The sequence below is a fragment of the Rhinopithecus bieti genome, unplaced genomic scaffold, assembly GCF_001698545.2.
Source record: "Rhinopithecus bieti isolate Rb0 unplaced genomic scaffold, ASM169854v2 scaffold_4544, whole genome shotgun sequence".
In the NCBI taxonomy this organism is placed as follows: Eukaryota; Metazoa; Chordata; class Mammalia; order Primates; family Cercopithecidae; genus Rhinopithecus; species Rhinopithecus bieti.
Window position 1 is genome coordinate 263,430 of NW_016804383.1, and position 6,538 is coordinate 269,967.

Consider the following 6,538-nt stretch of genomic DNA (forward strand, 5'->3'; position numbering starts at 1 on the left):
AATATCAAGGTTTTAAAGAATTAAAGTTAACTTTATTCAGAAGTCTTACTAAGGACTATAGATTGAGGCCTTTAGCCTCAATCAGAGCAGGCTCTGGCCCAGTGTTTCAGACCTCTGCTTAGATACAGGGGTGGAGGTTCTGTATATGCAAAATCCCATCAGACTTGCTCAGAATTACATGAAAGCAGAATCACAGCAAGGTTTGTGTGTCAGAGTACATCTGGTCCTGGATCACAGAGGTATCATCACTAACCCCGTCAGATGTCATCTTATGTGTAGGAGAAGTCAGGGATTAAGGCCATTCTTTTTTTTTTTTTTCCTTCAGACAGGGTCTCACTCCATCACCCAGGCTGGCATGCAGTAGCACAATCATGGCTCACTGCAGCCTCAACCTCCCGGGTTCAGGTGATCCTCCCACCTCAGCCTTCCGAATAACTGAGACTGAGACTACAAGTGCACACCATCACGCCCAGCTAATTGTTGTATTTGTTTTGTAGGGACGAGGTTTCACCATGTTGCCCAGGCTGGGGGTCATTCATCTTTTAAGGAATGTAGTGACTCAGGCAAGAGGACAAGAGACGTGGGGGCTGTGTGTTCTGTTTTATTGTCTTCAGAGCATCTTTCTGGAGAGCTGCAGGTCTTCACAGAGTCAGAAGCTTTGGAAAATTATGCTGGCAAGCAGAAATGGGCAAACATGGCTTATGTTTGCCACTTTGTCTCACACTTGTCTAAAAACTGTGTTGCCAGCTGAGTGCAGTGGCTCACGCCTGTAATCCCAGCACTTTGGGAGGCTGAGGCAGGTGGATCCCGAGGTCAGGAGACTGAGACCATCCTGGCTAACACAGTGAAACCCTGTCTCTACTAAAAATACAAAAACTCAGCTGGGTGTGGTGGCACGCACCTGTAGTCCCAGCTACTTGGGAGGCTGAGCCAGGAGAATCACTGAACCTGGGAGGCAGAGGTTGCAGTGAGCTGAGATCGTGCCACTTCACTCCAGGTTGGGTGAAAGAGCGAGACTCCATCTCAAAAAACAAAAACAAAAACTGTGTTGTCTATTAAACTATGGTTGGCTTTATTTCAGATGGCCTGGATGCTGGAAATTAGGAGAAAACTTAAATCCTCCCCCAGCTTCCTTTGAGACAACCACTACCCTCTCCTACCCTCTTCCTCCCATTATTCTCTATTAGTTTACCTGCTTTCTTCCTCTCAGATTCAACAGAGTTTATAATTTTACATGTATTTGATTTTTTCTTTCTTATCTTCCTTCTCCACAGCTGTAAATGCCATAACAGGGACCACGGCCGGAATACTCGCCAGTGTGGCCCCAGTGCTGGGTACAATACTTGGCACACATTACACTCTCAGTAAACATCTGTCATATAAACAAATGAATTCTGTGATTATGTATCATATGCAGAAGTCAACACAAGTTATGTATTATGAAAGGGAGAACTTGAATTTTCACAGAAGAAAATGTTGATTCCTCCCTTTTCTTAAACACTTGGCCTTTTAAATAATTAATTAATTTTAATTGATACATATAAAATTGTAGGCCAGGCACGATGGCTCATGCCTGTAATCCCAGCACTTTGGGAGGCCGAGGTGGGCAGATCACCTGAGGTCAGGAGTTCAAGACCAGCCTGGCCATCATGCTAAAACCCCATCTCTACTAAAAATACAAAAATTAGCTGGGCGTGGTGGCGGGCGCCTGTAATCCCATCTACTCAATAGGCTGAGGCAGGAGAATCGCTTGAAGGGATGCGGAGGCTGCAGTGAGCCGAGATCACACCACTGCACTCCAGCCTGGGCAACAGAGTGAGACTATGTCTCAAAACAAAAAACAAATTGTATATATTTATCATGTACATGAAGTTCTGAGATATGTATATATTGTGGGATGGCTCAATCTAGCTAATTAACATATGCATTACCTCACATGCCTATCATTTATTGTGGTGAGAACACTTAAAATCTACTCTCTTAGGGCGGGAATGGTGGCTCACGCATGTAATCCCAACACTTCGGGAGGCTGAGGCGGGTGGATCACCTGAAGTCAGGAGTTCGAGACCAGTCTGGTGAACATGGTGAAACCCTGTCTTTACTAAAAATACAAAAATTAGCTGGGCGTGGTGGTGGGTGACTGTGATCCCAGCTACTCGGGAGGCTGAGGCAGGAGAATTGCTTGAACCCAGGAGAAGGAAGTTGCCATGAGCTGAGATCACACCACTGCACCCCAGCCTGGGCGACAAGAGCAAAACTCCATCTCGAAACAACAACAACAACAACAAAACACTACTGTCTTTGCGGTTTTCAAGAATGCAATACATTCGTTTTTGGTGGTTTTGTTTTTTTGAGATTGAGTCTTGCTCTGTCGCCCAGGCTAGAGGGCAGTGGCGCAATCTCAGCTCAACAACCTCTGCTTCCTGGGTTCAAGTGATTCTCCTGCCTCAGCCTCCCGAGTAGCTGGTACTACGGGTGTGCGCCACCACACTCAGCTAACTTTTGTATTTTTAGTAGAGATGGGGTTTCACCATGTTGACTAAGCTGGTCGTGAACTCCTGACCTCAAGTGATCTGCCCGCCTCAGCCTCTCAAAGTGCTGGGATTACAGGCATGAGCCACCACGCCTGGCCTAATACATTGTTATTAAACACCTATAGTCATTGTGTAGTACTACAGTTATCTTAAATTTATTTCTCCTCTCTTGGTCAACCAAGGTGGCGCAGGCCTGTAATCCCAGAACTTCAGGAGGCCAAGGCATGAAGATCACTTGAGCTCAAGAGTTCAAGACCAGCCTGGGCAACATGGCAAGACCCTTTCTCCGCAAAAGTAGAAAAAAAGTAGCCAGGTGTGGTGGTGTGCACCTGTAGTCCCAGTTACTCAGGAGGCTGAAGTGGGAGGATCGCTTGGGCCCAGGAAAGTCAAGGCTGCAATGAGATAAGATTTCCACTGTACTCCAGCCCAGCAAACAGAGTAAGACCTTGTCTTACAAAAAAAAGCAAACAAGCCCACAAGCAGACAAAAAAAAAAAAAAAAATCAAAAAATGTATTCCTCCTAATAGTGTGTATCCTTTGACCAACAACTCCTCAACCCTTCTCCCTCTTCCGAACTCTTGGCTTTGAGGTTGGTGTTTTAAAATAAATAGGGATATTTACTAACAGGCCTCTGCCACAGGTCACTTCTGCAGGGAGTTTATCGCTCAGCAAGAGAGAGAGAAAGCTGTCCCTGTGGGAGTCTCTTCTGCTCCAGACACAACTCCAGCTCAGTTAACTAAGTCCTGCTTGTTCCTTAGTTTGGAGCCTGGCACTCTGCCTGTAGTATTTTGCACAGAAGATACAGACCTTTCTAGAGAAAGAAGGAAATTCCTCCATCACTCGTTCCCAAACATCCCTGCTTGCCCTCTGTTAAGAACACTTTAGTCATAGTTTGGATCAAATTCAGGAAAGGAATGGGAGACACAGACACTTTCTGAAAAAGATTTTTTTCATTAGGGCAAACACTGTCTGTTTTCCCGTTGGTACCAGGTGGGGCCCTGGAGTTTATTTAAGTTCTCATTCAGGGAAAGACCTGGCATTCTAGCATAGCTTGGCCGACTCACTGGTTTCCACTCAGGACTCCAAGGCAGGGTGGAGCACAGGACACTGGCACAATGCCTTCCTGAATTCAGTCTGTGGTTTTATTTGGTGGTGGTGGTGGTTGTTGGTTTTTGTTTTTGAGACAGAGCTTCGCTCTTGTTGCCTAGGCTGGATGGAGTGCAATGGTGTGATCTTGACTCACTGCAACCTCTGCCTCCCGGGTTTAAGCAATTCTCCTGTCTCAGCCTCCAGAGTAGCTGGGATTGCCCCTTTTATATTTTTAATACAGGCGGGTTTCTCCATGTTGGTCAGGCTGGTCTTGAACTCCCAACTTCAGGTGATCCACCGGACTCAGCCTCCCAAAATGCTGGGATTACAGGCGTGAGCCACTGTGCCTGGCCCTGAATTCAGTCTGTCTACTGCTCTGGGTTTCTTTCACCTGATACCTTTCGTCTTTCATACTAACATCTGTTCCAGTACCTACATGCTTCACACTGGTGGAAGCTACAGCAGCTGTCTTCAGCAATTTATGGGTATGTGCATAAAAAAATTTCCTTAGAAGCCCAGGAGTCCCCCTTACTATTTCTGTGCCGTAAAATGGGTTATAGCAATATTCCAGAATATATAATCTGTGTGTGTGTGCCTAAAACTCGATTACTCCAATAAATGAACTCAAAAATATTTCTTGGTGAACCTCATAAAAGACAATCCACCCCTTCCCCTGAACACACTCTGTTCTCCTCCCCTTCTCCCTGGGGCATTGGATTAGGGCCCCAGTGACAGGAAAGAATGACATCACCAGTTCAAAAACTGCTGCTTTATTTTCTTTCTTTATACAACCAATTACCATTTTCACATAATTTGCTCAAGTGTTTATGCCTTTATTTCACAAGGTTTCTTCCTTCTTAGGACACCCAGTTCATGTCCCCATTTTCAGGTCAAGAAACTGAAGCTCAGGGAGTCTCAGCAGGGAGACCAGACATCCAGGCTACCTTAACAGTCTTGAGTTTATGACTATTGTTCTGGCATGAGGTTTGCCTAACTTTGGATATTAAAATTATATGGTCGTTCTAGGTCTAAGTGACCAGAACCCACCTGAGTGGTGGTGAGCAAGAGTGGCCTCCCAGGTCACTGTTCGTTTTGTTGCACCTGCTGTGTTCTGAATGTTTGTGTACCCCTAAAAATTCGTATGTTGAAATCCTAACCCCCTAAGTGACATTAGGAGGTGGGCCCTTTGGGAGGTGATTAGGTCGCAGGAACAGAGCCTTCATGAATGAAATTAGTGCATTATAAAAGAGGCCCAAGAGGGCTGGGCGCGGTGGCTCGTGCCTGTAATCCCAGCACTTTGGGAGGCTGAGGTGGGCGGATCACCTGAGGTCAGGAGTTCGAGACCAGCCTGGCCAACGTGGTGAAACCCCATCTCTACTAAAAATACAAAAAATTAGCTAGGTAGGGTAGCAGGCACCCATAATCCCAGCTACTCGGGAGGCTGAGACAGAATCACTTGAACCTGGGAGGCAGAGGTTGCAGTGAGCCGAGATCGTGCCATTGCACTCCAGCCTGGGCAACAAGAGTAAAACTCCATCTCTGTCTCAAAAAGAAAAAAAAAAGGCCCAAGAAAGACCCCTTACCCTTTATATCATGTGAGGACACAGCAAAAAGATGGTTATCCCTGAACCAGTATTTGAACCTTTACACCAGACACCGAATTTGCCAGCTTCCCAGCCTCCACAACTGTGAGAAATACATTTTTGTTGTTTATAAGCTACCTAGATTTTATTTTATTATAGCAGTCAGATCAGACTAAGGCACACCCTAAAGAAACAAACACAGAAAGGGACAGAGATCTCACACACAAATTCACATGGGTCTCCGTTCAAGGGAATCCTGCCTGAGTCCTACAAAAGTAAGGAAGTGTCTGTGAAGCAAATATTTCCCTTTCTCCCATTAATGGACCCATTTTGTATAGCATGAGTCTTACACTATAGTTTTATCTAAAACATGGCACTCTGAGAAAAGCAAGATGCAGAAGAGTACACAGTGTGCTACCATTTATGTTTCAAAAGAGGGAAGATTTATATACATTTATTTTTTAAAATACTACCAGAGGGATATATGAGAAATTGATAACAGGCTGGGCATGGTGGCTCACGCCTGTAATCCCAACAGTGGGAGGCCAAGGTGGACAAATTGCTAGAACCCAGGAGTTCAAGACTAGTGTGGGCAACATGGCAAAGCACTGTCTCTAGAAAAAATACAAAAAATTAGCCAGGTGTGGTGGCGTGCAACTCTAGTCCCAGCTACTCAGAGGGCTGAGATGGGAGGATCACCTGTTCCCGGGGAAGTTGAGACTGCAGTGAGCCATGATTGTGCCACTGTACTCTAGCCTGGGTAACAGAGTGAGACTATGCCTCAAAAAAAAAAAAAAGGCCAGGCATTGTGGCTCATGCCTGTAATCACAGCACTTTGGGAGGCTGAGGCTGGCGGATCACCTGAGGTCAGGAGTTTGAGACCAGCCTGGCCAACATGGTGAAACCCCATCTCTACTAAAAATATAAAATTAGCTGGGCATGGTGGCACATGCCTGTAATCCCAGCTACTCAGGAGGCTGAGGCAGGAGAATCACTTGAACTCGGGAGGTGGAGGTTGTGGTGAGTCAAGACCACGCCATTGCACTCCAGCCTGGGCAACAAGAGCGAAACTCTGTTTAAAAAAAAAAAAAAAAAAAAAAAATTAAGTGATTGATTCTGAAGAAAGAAATTGGGTAACTCAATGGCAGGGTTGAAGGAAACTTTTGGTGGTACACACCTGTAATCCCAACTACTTGGGTGGCTGAGGCACAAGAATTGCTTGAACCCAAGAAGCAGAGGTTGCAGTGAGCCAAAATCATGCCACTGCACTCCAGCCTAGGTGAGAGAGCAAGACTGTCTCCAAAAAAAAAAAAAAAAAAAATTTCTTTTAAG